The sequence below is a fragment of the Mus caroli genome, chromosome 15 (genome assembly GCF_900094665.2).
Source record: "Mus caroli chromosome 15, CAROLI_EIJ_v1.1, whole genome shotgun sequence".
Taxonomy (NCBI): domain Eukaryota; kingdom Metazoa; phylum Chordata; class Mammalia; order Rodentia; family Muridae; genus Mus; species Mus caroli.
In genome coordinates this window covers 15,859,499-15,877,636 of record NC_034584.1, presented here as the reverse complement: position 1 = coordinate 15,877,636, position 18,138 = coordinate 15,859,499, and positions in this window count along the sequence as shown.

Sequence of the window (18,138 nt, the reverse complement as noted above, 5' to 3'; positions counted from 1 at the left end):
GGAACCATAGATGTGAGCATCAGCAACAGAATACAAGAGATGGAAGAAAGAATCTCAGGTGCAGAAGATTCCATAGAGAACATCGGCACAACAATCAAAGAAAATGCAAAATGCAAAAAGATCCTAACTCAAAACAGCTAGGAATTCCAAGACACAATGAGAAGACAAAACCTACGGATAATAGGAGTAGATGAGAATAATTTTCAACTTAAAGGGCCAGCAAATATCTTCAACAAAATGATAGAAGAAAACTTCCCAAACCTAAAGAAAGAGATGCCCATGAAAATACAAGAAGCCTACAGAACTCCAAATAGACTGGACCAGAAAAGAAATTCCTCCCGATACATAATAATCACAACAACAAATACAATAAATAAAGATAGATTATTAAAAGCAGAAAAAAAAAAGTGAAGTAACATATAAAGGCAGGCCTATTAGAATTACACCAAACTTTTCACCAGAGACTATGAAAGCCAGAAGAGCCTGGACACATGTTTTACAGACACTAAGAGAACACAAATGCCAACACAGGCTACTATACCTAGCCAAATTTTCAATTACCATAGACGGAGAAACCAAAGTATTCTATGACAAAACCAAATTCACACATTATCTTTCCACGAATCCAGGCCTTTAAATGATAATAACAGAAAAAAAAATACAAGTATGGAAACCACGATCTAGAAAAAGCAAGAAAGCAATCCTTCAACAAACCAAAAAGAAGACAGCCACAAGAACAGAATGCCAACTCTAACAACAAAAATAATAGGAATCAACAATTACTTTTCCTTAATATCTTTTAATAGCAATGGACTAAATTTCCCAATAAAAAGACATAGACTAACAGACTGGCTACACAACAGCACCCAACATTTTGCTGCTTACAGGAAACTCATCTCAGGGAAAAAGATAGACACTACCTCAGAATGAAAGGCTGGAAAACAATTTTCCAAGCAAATGGTCTGAAGAAACAACCTGGAATAGCCATTCTAATATCTAATAAAATTGACCTCCAACCCAAAGTTATCAAAAAAGATAAGGAGGGACACTTCATACTCATCAAAGGTAAAATCTTCCAAGAGGAACTCTCAATTCTGAATATCTATGCTCCAAATGCAAGGACAGCCACATTCATTAAAGAAACTCTAGTAAAGCTCAAAGCACACATTGCACCTCACACAATAATACTGGGAGAATTCAACACACCAATTTCATCAATGGACAGATCTTGGAAACAGAAAAAAACAGGGACACCGTGAAACTAACAGAAGTTATGAAACAAATGGATTTAACAGATATCTACAGAATATTTTATCATAAAGAAAAGGATATACCTTCTTCTCAGCACCTCATGGTACCTTCTCCAAAATTGACCATATAATTGGTCACAAAACAGGCCTCAGCAGATACAAAAATATCGAAATTGTCCCATGCATCCTACCATATCACCATAGACTAAGGCTGATCTTCAATAACAACATAAATAATAGAAACCCAACATTCACGTGGAAACTGAACAACACCCTTCTCAATGATACCTTGGTCAAGGAAGGAATAAAGAAAGAAATTAAAGACTTTGTAGAGTTTAATGAAAATGAAGCCACAGCATACCCAAACTTTTTGGACACAATGAAAGCATTTCTAAGAGAGAAACTCATAGCTCTGAGGGCCTCCAAAAAGAAACTAGAGAGAGAACACACTAGAGCTTGACAACACACCTAAAAGCACTAGAACAAAAGGAAGCAAATTCACCCAAGAGGAGTAGACAGCAGTAAATAATCAAACTCAGGGGTGAAATCAACCAAGTCAAACAAGAAAAACTATTCAAAGAATCAACCAAATGAGGACCTGGTTCTTTGAGAAAATCAACAAGATAGATAAACCCTTAGCCACACTCACTAGACGGTACAAGAGAGACATAACAACAGATTCCGAAGAAATCCAAAACACCATCAGATCCTTCTACAAACGGCTATACTCAGCAAAACTGGAAATTGTGGATGAAATGGAAAAATTTCTAGACAGATACCAGGTACCAAAGTTAAATCAGGATCAGGTGAATGATCTAAACACTCCTATATCCCCTAATGAAATAGAAGCAGTCATTAATAGTTTCCCAACCAAAAAAAGCCCAGGACCAGATGGGTTTAGTGCAGAGTTCTATCAGACCTTCAAAGAAGATCTAATTCCAGTTCTTCAAAAGCTATTCCACAAAATAGAAGCAGAATGTACTCTACCCAATTCATTCTATGAAGCCACAATTACTCTGATACCTAAACCATAGAAAGACCCAATAAAGATACAGAACTTCAGACCAATTTCACTTATGAATATTGATGCAAAAATTTTCGATAAAAATTCTTGCTAACAGAATCCAAGAACACATCAAAATAATTATCCATCCTGACAAAGGCTTCAGACCAGGGATGCAGGGATGGTTTAATATAGGGAAATCTGTCAAAGTAATCCTGTATATAAACAAATTCAAAGACAAAAACCACATGATCATATCGTTACATACTGAGAAAGCATTTGACAAAATCCAACATCAATTCATGATAAAATGTGGGGAGCAGATGTGGCAGCAGTCCCAAGAAGGCGCCAGGGACTGCAGTTAAGTCTTATGACTTGCACCTGACTTCCTCATATAAACCACAAACATCGTGAGAGCTACACAGGTGTACCAGGTTACTGGCGAAGCCATTTTGGTGGAGATATGCCCCTGCTGCCCTGATTAGCTGAAGCTGCGTGCCTGGTGAGGTGGCGTGGCCTGCTGTGAGTGGATGGGAACTGATAGAATATAAGAGTGAGAGGCCCAGGGCTCGGGGTCTTTCCCCTACACAGTCAATGTGCAGCCCAATAAACGTGTGCAGAAGGATTCTATTGTGGTGTCTTTCTTGCTGGCGAGTCAGGTGTCCCACAATAAAAGTCTTAGGAAGATCAGGAATTTGAGGCCCATACCTAAACATGATAAAAGCAATCTACAGCAAACCAGTAGCCAACATTAAAAGTAAATGGTGAGATGCTGGAAGCAATCCCACTGAAATCAGGGATTAGATAAGGCTGCCCACCTTCTACATACCTATTCATCATAGTATTTGAAGTCCTAGCCAGAGCAATTCAACAACAAAAGGAGATCAAGGGGATACAAATTGGAAAGGAAGAAGTCTAAATATGCCTTTTTGCAGATGATATGAAAGTATATATAAGTGACCCTAAGAATTCCACCAGAGAACTCCCAAACCTGATAAACAGCTTCGGTGAAGTAGCTGGATAAAAAATTAACTCAAACAAGTCAATAGCCTTTCTCTGCATTACAGATAAACAGGCCGTGAAAGAAATTAGGGAAACAACACCCTTCACAATAGTCACAAATAATATAAAACACCTCGGCGTTACTCTAAGGAAGTGAAAGATCTATATGAAAAGAACTTCAAGTCTCTGAAGAAAGAAATTGAAGAAGATCTCAGAAGATGGAAAGATCTCCCATGCTCTTGGATTGGCAGGATCAATAGAGTAAAATTGGCTATCTTGCAAAAGGCAATGTACAGATTCAATGCAATCCCCATCAAAATTCCAACTCAACTCTTCAAGGAATTAGATAGGGCAATTTGCAAATTCATCTGGAATAACAAAAAACCTAGGATATCAAAAATTCTTCTCAATGTTAAAAGAACCACTGATGGAATCACCATGCCTGACCTAAAGCTGTACTACAGAGCAATTGTGATAAAAACTTCATGCTACTGTTATAGAGACAGACAAGTAGACCAATGGAATTGAATTGGAGACCCAGAAATGTACTCACACACGATTGGTCACTTAATCTTTGACAAGGGATCCTATAGAAAGAAGATCGCATTTTCAACAAATGGTGCTGGCACAACTGGTGGTTTTCATGTAGAAGAATGCGAATTGGTCTATTCCTATCTCCTTGTACTAAGGTCAAATCTAAGTGGGTCAAGGAAATCCACATAAAATCAGAGACAGTGAAACTTATAAAGGAGAAAGTGGGGAAAAGCCTCGAAGATATGGGCACAGGGGAAAAATTCCTGAATAGAACAGCAATTGCTTACGCGGTAAGATTGAGAACCAACAAATGGGACCTCATAAAATTGCAAAGCTTCTGTAAGGCAAAAGACACTGTTAATTATAGAAAAAGCCCACCAACAGTTTGGAAAAAGATCTTTACCTATCCTAAATCAGATATTGTACTAATATCCAATATATATAAAGAACTCAAGAAGGTCTATTCCAGAAAATCAAATAACCCCATTAAAAAACAGGGCTCAGAGCTAAACAAAGAATTCTCACCTGATTAATATGGAATGGTTGAGAATCATCTTTAAAAAATGTTCAGCATCCTTAATCATCAAGGAAATGCAAATCAAAACAACCCTGACATTGCACTTCACAACTGTTAGAATGACTAAGATCAAAAATTCAGACAACAGCAGATGCTGTCGAGGATGTGGAGAAAGAGGAACACTCCTCCATTGTAGGTGGGATTGCAAGCTTGTACAACCACTCTGGAAATCAGCCTGGAGGTTCCTCAGAAAATTGGACATTGTACTACTGGAGGATCCTGCAATACCTCTCCTGAGCATATATCCAGAAGATGTTCCAACTGGTAAGAAGGACACATGCTCCACTATGTTCATAGCAGCCTTATTTAAAATAGCCAGAAGCTGGAAAGAACCCAGATGTCCCTCAACAGAGGAATGGATACAGAAAATGTGGTATATTTACACAATGGAGTACTACTCAGCTATTAAAAAGAATGAATTTATGAAATTCCTAGCCAATGGATGGACCTGGAGGGCATCATCCTGAGTGAGATAACCCAGTCACAAAAGAACTCACTTGATATGTACTCACTGATAAGTGGATATTAGCCCAGATACATAGAATACCCAAGATACAAGATACCATTTGCAAAACACATGAAACTCAAGAAGAACGAAGACCAAAGTGTGGACATTTTGCCCCTTAGAATTGGGAATAAAACTCCCATTGAAGGAGTTAAGTTACAGAGACAAAGTTTGGAGCTGAGATGAAAGGATGGACCATCTAGAGACTGTCATACCCAGGGATCCATCCCATAATCAGCTTCCAAATGCTGACACCATTGCATACACTAGCAAGATTTTGCTGAAAGGACCCTGATATAGCTGTCTCTTGTGAGGTTATGCAGGGGCCTAGCAAACACATAAGTGGATGCTCACAGTCAGCTATTGGATGGATCACAGGGCCCCCAATGGAGGAGCTAGAGAAAGTACCCAAGGAGCTAAAGGGGTCTGCAACCCTATAGGCGGAACAACAATATGAACTAACCAGTACCCCTAGGAGCTTGTGTCTCTAACTGCATATGTATCAGAAGATGGCCTAGTTGGCCATCATTGAAAAGAAAGGCCCATTGGTCTTACAAATTTTATAAGCCTCAGTACAGGGGAATGCCATGACAAAGATGTGGGAGCGGGTTGGTAGGGGAGTTGGGGGGGGGGGAAGGTATGGATAACATTGGAAATATAAATGAAGAAAATATCTAATAAATTGAAAATAAAGAATATTGGGGTTGCACTTGCAGTAAACATGAAATTAGAATTTAGAATACAGGTATACTGTATGCTAATAATGATGGTTTTGGTAGATAGTCTTTTAAGAATTATAGTTTGTACACATTATTCATTTGCATAAAATGTCTTTCATATAAGTATAACGTATGCACACTAATACAAGAAAGGAAGTTGCTATACAGTTTATATTTTAAAACATAATCTAATGCAGAAAAAGAAAGTGCATAAAAAAATCAAGGGTTTTTAATCAGTACTAGTATTTGCAGATGATTCAGTTCACTTGAAGCATTAAATTGAAGTTCCATCTGCCTGAATTTAGAAGCTACTAACAATGTTAAATTTCTTATTATTTTAGTGTAGAGAAAAAGAGGATGAATATAACTTCTGGCAGGAATTTCTTCATTCCTGAAATAAAATTATGGGTGAATTGTCACTAATAGAACTGTTCACCATAAAAAACAGAATGTGGCAGAGTTCACAGAACCATTCACAACTGCCTATCAAGAACATAAAATATCACTATAGATAATGCCATTTTAATGTAGCATAAAATAATTCAATTTAATCTCTAAGCAGGTGTGACACTCAAGGAAAGCTAGCAGAGTTACTCTCTGCTCAATCAGTAAATAATTTCCATGGCATTTGCTTTATTGTGTAATTGTTATTTTATATACAAACTGACTCACTCACAAGCATTGCCATTTTGTTTCCTAACAAAATGAACAGTATTATCTTAAGTTAAATTGAAACATGTTTGATATACAACCTTTTGTACACCTTAAAATACTAAAATGCTAATAAATTAGTAACATTTGGTAACACAATCCAGAATAAAAGCTTCCTGTGAGTCTGATTAGTATTTATAATCATACAAGGGAAATGTAGTTATCCAGCATTCCAAACCAAGTGTAGAAGGACTTAAAGATGTTTTAATAGACTATCAATCTTTTTGTCCTATATCTTTCAGTGACTAATAACAAATGATCTCTACTAACTGTTTTATTATATATGTAATATAAAGTTTGAATTTAGAGTTGGTATATGTGGAATCTATCACAGAAAACAATAAGTTTATCGTCATCAGATAATTGTTTTAAATGTATATAAAACATGAATTTATAATAATTACATGTATTATTTATTTTATTAGGATTCCCATTAATGGAGTTATAATAGTCTAGCTTATATAATTTTGAGGTTTTGTTATATTATATAAAAATATGCTTCTATGTATAATTCTAAAAATGTTTTATAAAACATGATTAGATCTTCCTGAAAATTAATATACCAATAAAGAAAATTATAAAACAAACAATGTTTAGAATATATATTCTTTTCCCTTTATTGTTCAGTAATTTCATATATCTTTGAATTATAATGTGGTTTAATAATTAAGACTAATATTTATTTTTCTGGAACTGAACATTTCATGGGCATTTTGAGGTCATTAAGCCTTGGGAGAAATTGGTAATGTGTCTTACTGAAGAAAAGGACTAGGCTGTGTCTTGGCCAGAAGATTAAAACTCATCTCTGCCCCAAGAGCAAAGAACAGGCCTGAAAAAGTAGTCATTACATAGGTCTAAATGTCTACATTTTGATTTCCTCCATTGAGTGCAAGGCAGTGCGTACACACATAAGATTGCCGGTACCTGCTTCACTGTAATGCAAGGATTGAATAGAAATAGTTGAGACCATCCTGTGTCCCTTGTAGGTATGATAAAGGCTTTCTTGATCCCTGGCCTTTAGAGGTCATGGCAAAGTCAATGAAACTTGATCAAGATATTTAATCTGATGTGCTAGTGATGCTACAATCTATAGAAAAGTGATTAGGGAAGACCGATTGCTCCATTTTTCTTTATTTTTATATTCCTTTTTAAAAATTTTTATTTAATCTTTTTTTCTTACACTCCAGATTTTGTACCCCTCCTGGGCTACCCTCTGACTGTTCCCTCCCATACCTCCTCCCCATTCCCCTGTTCTCACCCTCCCATACCCCAGCCCACCAGTCTTCTAAACACCCTGGGAACCACAGTCTCTTAAGGGTTAGGTGCATCTTCTCTGACTGAACCAAGACCTGGCAGTCCTCCACTATATGTGTTGGGGGCCTCATATCCGCTGGTGTATGCTGCCTGGTTGGTGGTCCAGTATCTGAGAGACCTGGGGGATCTAGGTTAATTGAGATTGCTGGTGCTCCTATAGGGTCTCCATCTTCCTCAGCTTCTTCTAGCATTTCTCTAATTCAACCACAGGAATCAGGTCTGTCCATTAATTGGGTACAAATATCTGCATCTGACTCTTCTCTCGTTTTGCTGCTTGTTGGGTTTTTGGAGGGCAGTCCTGATAGATCCGGGTTTTGTTTGTTTGTTTTGTAGAACATGATTTTAATATTTTCAACTGTTGATATTCAACAAACACAATAGTTATTTTAAGATTTACTTTGTTGTTGTGCCTCCCTTTTTAATTCTGATTTTATTAATTTGGATACTGCCTGTGTATGCTCTGATTTGTCTGGCTAAGTCTATCTTGTCCATTTTCTCAAAGAACTAGCTCCTGGTTTGGTTGATTCTTTCTATAGTTCTTTTTGTTTCTATATGGTTTGATGCTGTCCTGCCATCTACTCTCTTGGGTGTGTTTGCTTCCTTTTGTTCTAGAGCTTTTAGGTGTGCTGTCAAGCTGCTAGTGTGTGCTTTCTTCAGTTTCATTTTGGAAGCACTTAGAGTTATGCGTTTTCCTCCTACCAGCTTTCATTGTGTCCTATAAGTTTTGGTATAATGTGTCTTCATTTTTATTAAATTCTAAAAAGCCTTTCTTTATTTATTTCTTCCTTGACGAAGTTATCATTCAGTAGAGTGTTGTTCAGCTTCCATGTGTATGTGTGCTTTTCGTTGTTTTTGTTGGTATTTAAGACCAGGCTTAGTCTTTGGTGATCTGGTAGGCTACATGGTATTATTTCAATCGTTTTGTGTCTGTCAAGGCCTGTTTTGTGACCAATCATATGTCAGTTTTGAAGAAGATACCATGAGGTGCTGAAAATTCTTTTCTAAACATACAAAAGTAAGCATATTGCTAAACTTTTTAGTCAGTTCTTCATTCAATTGATTTGACAACCATTATCTAAATATAAACATAAATAAGTATAAATATATGTATAGGCATATATATGTTTATACATAGACACACATGCATATATAAGTAGGTATTTCAATGATTCAATCTTTTAATAAAGTCCTAATATACATCTATCTTTGTGTAAATGATAATACGAAGATATATATCCAAATGTCCCTAACACATTTATAATTATCAAAAAAATTATTTGGTGAACTGATAGCACACATATTTGTCAATAAAATTATCTCAGTATTGCTACACACAATATGAACCCATGGTGAAGTAAAAGGAACAAGTTATAAAGTGTGATGCCATTTTTGTTCTTTTTAAATTATCTCAGAATAGAATAATGGAAATATTAATCCCAGCATAGATCACAAGTTTCAGAGCATAGCCAAGCTAGTGATAGTTAAAATAGATGTCTTGACTTTGTTTTTTTTTTCTGCCAGAAAGAGTCTGATTCTGATGTGAACATGATCACAGCAAGAAAATTAAATTTATATTACTTTTTATTGGAAAATCAGAGTTTTTGAAAGTCTTGTCTTATTCCCCCACTCTCTGAAAGATCAAGTAACTCAAGTGTTAAACAAGATAATCTATCTCACATTAATACTACCACATATATGAATATTGGCTAAGTACTTAATATGTGAGAAGATCTTTGTAGAATAGAATAAGTCTCAGAAAAGGTCCCAGTTCTCTTTTGAAGTTATTACAATTACCTTTTAAAGATGAATACAGTGAGACATAATAGGAATAAAAAGTCATATCATTGTTTATTTGTGGTTGATCACAAGTCATATTTAATATGTCTAGGCTTTATGCAACCTAATTTAAAATAATTATGTTATGTTATAGGAAAAATCTGATAATAAAGATGACAAAATTATTTATATGTGATTAGTTAATTATATAACAATTATTTTGAAATTTTTTTATTAAGTTTTAAAAATGTAAAACTCCCAGCTCATTCTTAACACATAAAAAAGCAAAATCAGGTGTGAACACAGATTCGTAAATATATAACTAGTTACCTCAAAAACTACTTGAAAGCTAAGTTATTGCCAGTACATTATTGGAAGTAAAAGATGTTGATTCTAACAACACAAAACAACTTGGCAGAAAAATCAGCACTGTAACTATGTTTAAATATCTCCATAATAATTGGCAGATTAATTAGTTTTGTAAGATACTAGGGTTGATGTTTTCTATTATATGTCATTTACACATACATAGTAATAACTCAGAAATATCCACATACGTGTGTAAATCAGCATCAAAAACTATGGCACACATTAACACGTGCTGCAATTTCTCATATATGTAAAGTCAGAAATATTCCACTGGCAACCTGCTTTATGGAAAGGGTCCTGTTTATGCACTTTGAGTCTGTTCATCAATAGACTTTATGGAATTACTGGCACAGTGGACTGTTATTTGAGCAAATGTTAAAAAAAAGGAGGCATTTCATCATCAAAGTTTTAATTCTCGTTCCTAAGTTATTGTGTAAATTATTGTATTAAAATTCCTTATCATTTACTACAAGGTTTGCTGGATAGTAAACTAATCTTTCACTTATTTTTTCCTTATGATCATTCAATAGTGAAGCCTATTAGAATAATTCAATAGTTTTATCATAACTATATAACTCATAGTCACAAAAACCAATAAGCACCACATACTGATTAAAAGTATCTTGATTTTATTTGTTTATAAAAGTAAACACACATTTTTATCTTTATCTATTTTGTATTACTCAAGAGAATTAAGAAAAATGTATTTCTTTCTGTCTCTCCACACTGCTTCTTCTTTGTGATGGGATGATTGTTCTCACAACATCCTACTTTCTAGGTCATTTATCGTTCATCAAACTTGGGCAATTGTTGTCTAAAGACTCTCTAAAGAACAGAAAATTTCAGAGCATTCTGCAACCTTTTCATCTGAAGCCAGACTCAACAGAATAAAATCAATCACTCACCCCAGTTGCTGAGCCAAACTGGTAAGTGTTCAATGCCTCTGGAATAACTACTTGAGTGTTTAAAGACCACCGACCTGGATGCAGAACACAAAAAGAGTGAGCAAAAGGCTAATTATGCACTTACTCCACATGTGGCAGTTAATATAGTCCCTGAAGGGAGCGCACAAGCCGAAAATGAAAATTATTTCTAACTTAAAAGAAAAAAAACTTGCCTAAGATGCAAATATGGCATGCTCTAAAATGTGTTTGATAAAAACAATTGGAAAACGAAAACAGCACTGTTATTTTTGCCCCTCAAGGAAAAGAAAATCAATTTCTTTTTATGCTAAATGAGAAGAAGCATCAACAATCAACAGTGCTGGGTTTTTATTGTGTATTTTTAACTGCCAGTAAAAAAAAAAAAGATAAATAATTCAACTTCATTATTTTTCTTGAACTATTTTGCATCATATTTACAAAATGACAGATGAATCCCAATGTTTTCCGGCTGTAACATCTTTTAATTGTTCACATTATATAAAAATGGATGTCACAGGCATTTGAGCATTTGAGGAGGTGCATCCATGTTTCTTCATTTTGTCAAGTCTGAAAATAGAGTTGCAAAATAGAGCAAGATTGCTGTTTTGTTTATAATGTCCTATGTTGTGCTTGGTGATAGTTAACTAAGATACCTAGCCTACTCATCATTTTTCTACAATACGTGAATACATGTTACAGTTCCTATATGTTATTTTCATATATGCAGCAATTACACAAGATAAAATTAGATGACTTGCATTTTAATATTTCAAAAAATAAGTTGTCTTCTGCTCCCTAATCAATCATATGTTTAACACAAATAATAAATCTTTGAGTCTAGCTGTCCAGCCAATGGGACATCTATGCTCTTGGATTAGCTACTTTTAAGAGGAAAAGTGCTGGCAGTCAACATGACATGTGTATAGGAGAGTGTAGTCAAATATCAAATGTCTTAACATTTCCTCTGTGTTCTGCTGATTTGTGTTAAATTGGTGACTCCACAAGGGTGTTACTCAGTGATGCTTTATTTATGTACTATGAACCTGGCTCACTTTAGATTTTAGTCTTTTAAGATGGGCTCCTCCTAAAGTTTTGCGACATGTTACCGTGAACCTCAAGATTATGTCTACCAAATTACCTCACATTAAGCATCACTTATCAAAACAGTAAGTTCTCTTCTGTAGTACTGATCACATGATTGTTTCCCACAAATTATGGCAATGTATTCAGAGTCTGTGAAATGTATGAGGGCACACCACTATCCTAATTCATAGACTTAGTCTCTCTTCTGGCAGTGACTTGAATCTTCAAAATCACTCTAGAAAATTTTGCCCTAATATGTTTCTTAGAAATATTTTTCATGACTCTTTCAAATATGTAAATTAACAGTAGGAATTTACTTATGAACAGAGAGGCAAAATCACTCCTTCAAAATCTAAGACTGTAAAAGATACAGTTTCATTATATTACAAGCATCTTTATTTTTTCAACTAAACTCAATTTAGTTTTTTAAAATTTTATGTAATCTTGTAGAATTTTTTTTTAACTATCTGATTTTGCTTCTTCATCCAACAGTCATTCGTTGCTGGGGTTATTTGTTGAGGTGTGTAACCCTACAAAATTTCACTCTTTGACATTAGCAAGTCCATTGATCTGTGAGGGACAAGACCCATTATTGATTGTCTGACATAGAGTGATTAGTATTAAAACCATATTCACATAACTAATATGGGCTATGAATGTGTGTGTGTGTGCATGTGTGTGTGTGTGTAAGTGTGTCTGTATGTTTATAAAACAATAATAATCATAAAGGGAGATTATCAACTTAAGAATGTAAGGAGAATGAAGAGTTTTGAGATATGGTTGCTAAGAGGGACTGATGGGAAGGAAGAAGAAACAAAGTGAAGTATTTTATTATTGAATATTTTATTTATTTACACTTAAAAATGTTACCCACTTTTCCAGTTTCCCCTCTGGAAAACCCCCATCTCATACCCCCTCACCCTGCTTCTATGTGGGTACTCCCCTTCCTACCCACTCACTCCCAAGTCATCACTCTGGTATTACCCTATACTGGGGCAGTGAGCCTTCATAGGATCAAGGGCCTTTCCTCCCATTGATGCCAGACAAGGCCATCCTCTGCTACATATGAGGCTGGAGGCAATGGTCCCTCCATGTGTACTCTTTGGTTGGCAGTTTAGTCTTGGAGATCAAGGGGGCTCTGGTTGGTTGATATAGTTGTTCTTCCTATGGTTTGCAACTCCCTTCAGCTCCTCAGCCATTTCTCTAACTCCTCCATTGGTGTCCCCATGCTCAGTCTAATGGTTGTCTGTTAGCAACCACCTCTGTGTTTGTTAGGATTTGGCAAAGATTCTCAGGAGACAGCTATATCAGGCTACTATCAGTCAGCCTTCTTGGCATCCTCCATACTGTTTGGATTTGACATCTGTATATGGGATGGATCCCCAAGTGGGGAAGTCTCTGAAGGTCTCTGAAGGCCTTTCCTTCAGTCTCTGCTCTTACTTTGTCCCTGCATTTCCTTTAGACAGGAGCCATTCTGTGTTAGAAATTTGGAGATGAGTGGGTGACCCCATCTCCTAACCAGGCCTCCCCACTCCCTGGGGATTCAAGTCTCTAGAGGGTTAGGTGCATCTTCTCCCACTGAGGCCAGACCAGTCAGTCCTTTGTTATATATGAGTCAGGGGTCTCAGACAAGATAGTGCCTCTTTGGTGTCTCAGGGTCTGAGAGATATCAGGGATCGCCTTAAATGAGACTGCTGATCTTCCTATGGGGTCACCATCCTCCTCATCTTCTTCCAGCCTTTCCCTGATTCAACCAGAAGGTTCCCTGTTGCAGTAAATTTCCTCCCAAATGTGCCCAGCCATTGAAAACACAACAGAGTTAATATGATTACATGCTGTGCACCTAGATTGGGCAGATGTACTGCTACACTACCATCTTCCACAAGCTTATGACACCCCTTATAACTTGTGGTTTCTCCAGGCCATGTACTTCTACTCTGCTTTTCTTCTTCTCCTCCTCTGCATTCTCTCCTTCCATTTTTGCCTTCTTCTCTCTCCCTACCTTCCTCTGCATGTCCCCTCTTATCTGCCCAGTCATCAGCTTTCCTTTATTTTACAAATTAAGTTGGGAACCAGGTTTACAGGAAATCACCTGAGTGCTGACTCATTCCTTGTTTACAACCACTCACAGGAGAAGAGAATTAATATCAAATATAATTAGCCAAAAGGCTATCCACAACATTTTTCCCTTTCTGTCCAGTTAAAACACTATTTTATCTCAGATATGATTGACTATAACTATTACTATTTGTAATTATAAAATACAAAATACCTAACATGCAGTCTATCATGTTTGTTTTTAAACAGAACCTCTGTCCTCTATTGTTATTTAAAAGACTTATAATTCTACATCTGGCTATGTCTTGGCTTTAGAATGAATGCAATCTGAAAACCATCCTCTCAAAACTGTTCCTCTGAAAGTAAAAAGTCCGGGTTGGCTAGGAGACTGTAGTTTTTCAACCCCATCAGAAATCCAAGAACAACTGATGTTAAGTGAAAATAAATAAATAAATAAAATAACAGCAATAGAAGGACTGGGTGTAAGCCCTGTACTTCAAAATTTTTAGTATCAACGACAACCTATAATAACCACCCCCCAGTCCCAAAGCTTAGAGAACTGGGACGACAACTCTTCACAACTTCTTCAAGCTGAATATGGGTGCTGAGATATTTTTGAAGGAAGGGGGAAGGGTAGGGAAATGGGGGAGTTGGTTGGCCTTAAGAAGGCCACACCAATGATTGTATTAGTCTTTGATGTCTTTGTCCTGACTGGATCCAGATGATAAACCAAGACATCAGGAATTCAGGCAGGTCACTTCAGCATGTCTGAAGATGAAATTCACCAATGCTATATATTCTGTAATATATAAATCTCAAAACAAAAATTTAGTATCATCAAAATAACATTTTTGTTTGAGTTCTCAGGGGGTCTCCCTCTATCAAATCTGATCCATAGAACTCTGGAAGTTGTAAATACTTTAATCATCTTTTCCAAAACCACAAAGACAAAATCGTTTCCCCAAAGCAGCATATCCTTCAGCTGGTAACCAGGAAAACCTGCAGCTTGCCTTCTGTCCCAGAGGAACAACAAAACCACCACAATACTCAAAATCACACACATTTTAGCTTTTTTAGGCCTTTCTAACTTGTCATGTCAGGATTTAAACCCAAAATTCTCGTGGAGCCCATGTTAGACAGAATATGAGGCTCCTGCAGACTTTAAAACAATTGATTTGCACTTCTATTTTCCTTTCCTTTCCCTTTCCCTTTCCCTTTCCCTTTCCCTTTCCCTTTCCCTTTTCCCTTTTTCCCTTTTTCCCTTTTTTCCCTTTCCTTTCCTTTCCTTTCCTTTCCTTTCCTTTCCTTTCCTTTCCTTTCCTTTCCTTTCCTTTCCTTTCCTTTCCTTTCCTTTCCTTTCCTTTCCNTCCTTTCCTTTCCTTTCCTTTCCTTTCCTTTCCTTTCCTTTCCTTTCCTTTCCTTTCCTTTCCTTTCCTTTCCTTTCCTTTCCTTTCCTTTCCATACCTACTTATAAGAAGCAGCTTGTCAAAACAGGATTTAAGCCAAACGTTCCCATGGAGCCCACATTAGACAGAATATGAGTCCTGTAAGACTTATTAGAGTGCTCTCTACCTGAAGCCACAAACTTCTATTAATTAATACCTGTTCATAGCAGGTGATTATTCACTGCTCTCTCTACTTGGATTCAGTGACTAATATTCCCTACTAATATTCCCTATTCTGAACCACAAGTGAAATTTCCCATCTTTAGTCACTACACCTGTTTGTAAGAGGCAGCTTGTCAAACCAGGATTTAAACCCAAAATTCCCATGGAGCCCATGTTAGACAAAATATGAGTATCCCATAAGACTTATTAGAGCAATATATCTTTATACCTTCAAGTATCAAAAGGTTATATTTCTTTCTTTATAGAAATGAATTACCTGGTCTGGAGTCCTTTGTAACTTGCTCTCCCAATTATTTATTGACAGGGTGAGGCTGAGTGTAAAAAGACCTGAGTTGTCTGTGGCCCTGTATGGAGATGGGGGGGAGGGGGCAGAGTGGGGAAAGAAGGATACAGGGAAGCAAACACAGAAAGGCTCTCTCAGGCATAGATGCTTCTCTGCTGTTCTCTGTAGGCCCCATAAATCTAGTCAGCTTCAAATCCACACTGCTATAGCCTAGGTATATGCCCCAGCCCCATTCAGGGGTTAGGGGACAGGAATTATTTTATCTCAAGTTAGTTGAATTCAAATCAGTATGTTGGGCACCATTTTGTTGCAGTAAATATCCTCCCAAATGTGCCCAGGCAATGAAACACAAAACAGTTAATATGATTACATGCTGTGCACCTAGATTGGGCAGATCTACCGTTACACTACCACCTTCTACAGCTTATGACACCCCTTAGAACTTGTGGTTTCTCCAGGCCATGTACTTCTACTCTGCTTTTCTTCTTCTCCTCCTCTGCATTCTCTCCTTCCATTTTTGCCTTCTTCTCTCTCCCCACCTTTCTCTCCATGTTCCCTTTTATCTGCCCAACCATCAGGTCTCCTTTATTTTATAAATTAAGGTGGGAAGCAGGTTTACAGGAAATCACCTGAGTGCTGCTGACTCATTCCTTGTTTGTAACCACTCACAGGAGAACAGAATTAATATCAAATATAATTAGCCCCAAGGCTATCTGCATTTTCCAACATCTGTCCATTGGTTGTGTGTAAGTATCTGCATCTGACTCTTTCCTCTGGTTGTTGGGCCTCTAGGAGGACAGTATGCTAATTTCCTGTCTGTAAGCACATCATAGCATCAGTAATAGTGTCAGGCCCTGGAGCCTCCCCTTGAGCTGGATCCCAATTTGGCCAGTTACATTCCATCAAGCTTTTCTCCATTTTTTGTCCCTGCTGTTCTTCCAGACAGCAACCATTCTGGATCGGAGTTTTTGGCTGTGGAATGGCAATGTCATCCCCCCACTTGATGCCCTGGCTTTCTACTGGAGATGAACTCTAGAAGTTCCCTCTCCCCACTGTAGGGCATTTCATCTTAGGCCTCTCCTTTTGAGTCCTGAAATCTCTCACCTCCCAGGTCTCTGGTACTTTCTAGAGGGTCCCTCTACTTCCCACCCCTTATACCTGTGTGGGAAATGGGAATGTGTGATTTTTTTTTTTTTTACTGGTAGTGACCCTTCTATTCAATAACACCCTGATCTTTGGGTTAATTTCTAACTTTAACTTACTTCCTAGGGATTTACTATACTTATCTTCTCTTTTCTCAGGCTGGGACAATCACTATTCTATTCGGAAGAGCTGCAAGACCATTCTTTTAATAATCCATAGTGTAATACATAATGGATTCTTCTGTAAGTAGCTTATATCAGTGCACAGACTTATCTCAATTCCCCATGAAGGATTTCACCCATTCTGTAGCTGAAGAATATTCCACCGTGTACTCATTCAAGAGTTTCTCACTCTTTTTATCAGTTGAAAAACAACACGTTTCTAGATCTTAGGCATTGTTAATTCTACTCCCATATGGAATGTAAATATCTATTCATTAGCTTGGGTATGTAATGAGAAATGAGACTACTGAATCATATGTTAGTCTACATTGTTTTTCATATTTAAATCAATTTGCATTCCACCCAGCATATACATATTGAATTTACTTTATTTCCTATCCAGTATTTGTTATCTGTATCTTTACTAATAAATGCTTTTTACTGGGGAGAGATGACCTATTTATGGATTTGATTTGTGCATGTTTTAGTCAATAGGGAGTTTATCTCATGGCTTAACCTGCTCAAACAGGTGTAATGCAAAAGTGTATGTCTAGACACTAAGATACTGATGTAGTTTCATATTTTCTTTGGGGCCTTCTGCTTTCCATCCCTCATAGTTTTAGGAGACACTGAATTATATTTATTCTCTGTCTGTAGTCACCTAAAACCCCATGGGTAAAAATAAATTGTTGCTATTCCATGTTGCATCCTCTTCCTTTGAGCTGACTGTGGAATTTATTTCCCCAAACATTCACCTGACAATTTAATCAAATAAATTTTTCAAATGTTGAATATGCTAGGGATCAGAATAAAAGTCTTAATATGCAGGTATAACCAATTTTATATTAATTGTAACTTGTACTCTTAAAATATTTATGATACATCACATAGCATGGTTTACTCAATACGTATCACAGAATTTAGTATAGTGCATTTTTTAGTCTTCTTTTAATGATAAACTCCTACTAGATATCAGATCTTTATCTGTAGACTTTAATCATTCCTTCATTGAGAAGATTAGTCCAGCCCTATGGTTGATAGTTTTTCATTCTTCCCTCTCTTCCTTTTTTCATTTCTTCTTTTCTTTCTTCCTTCTTTC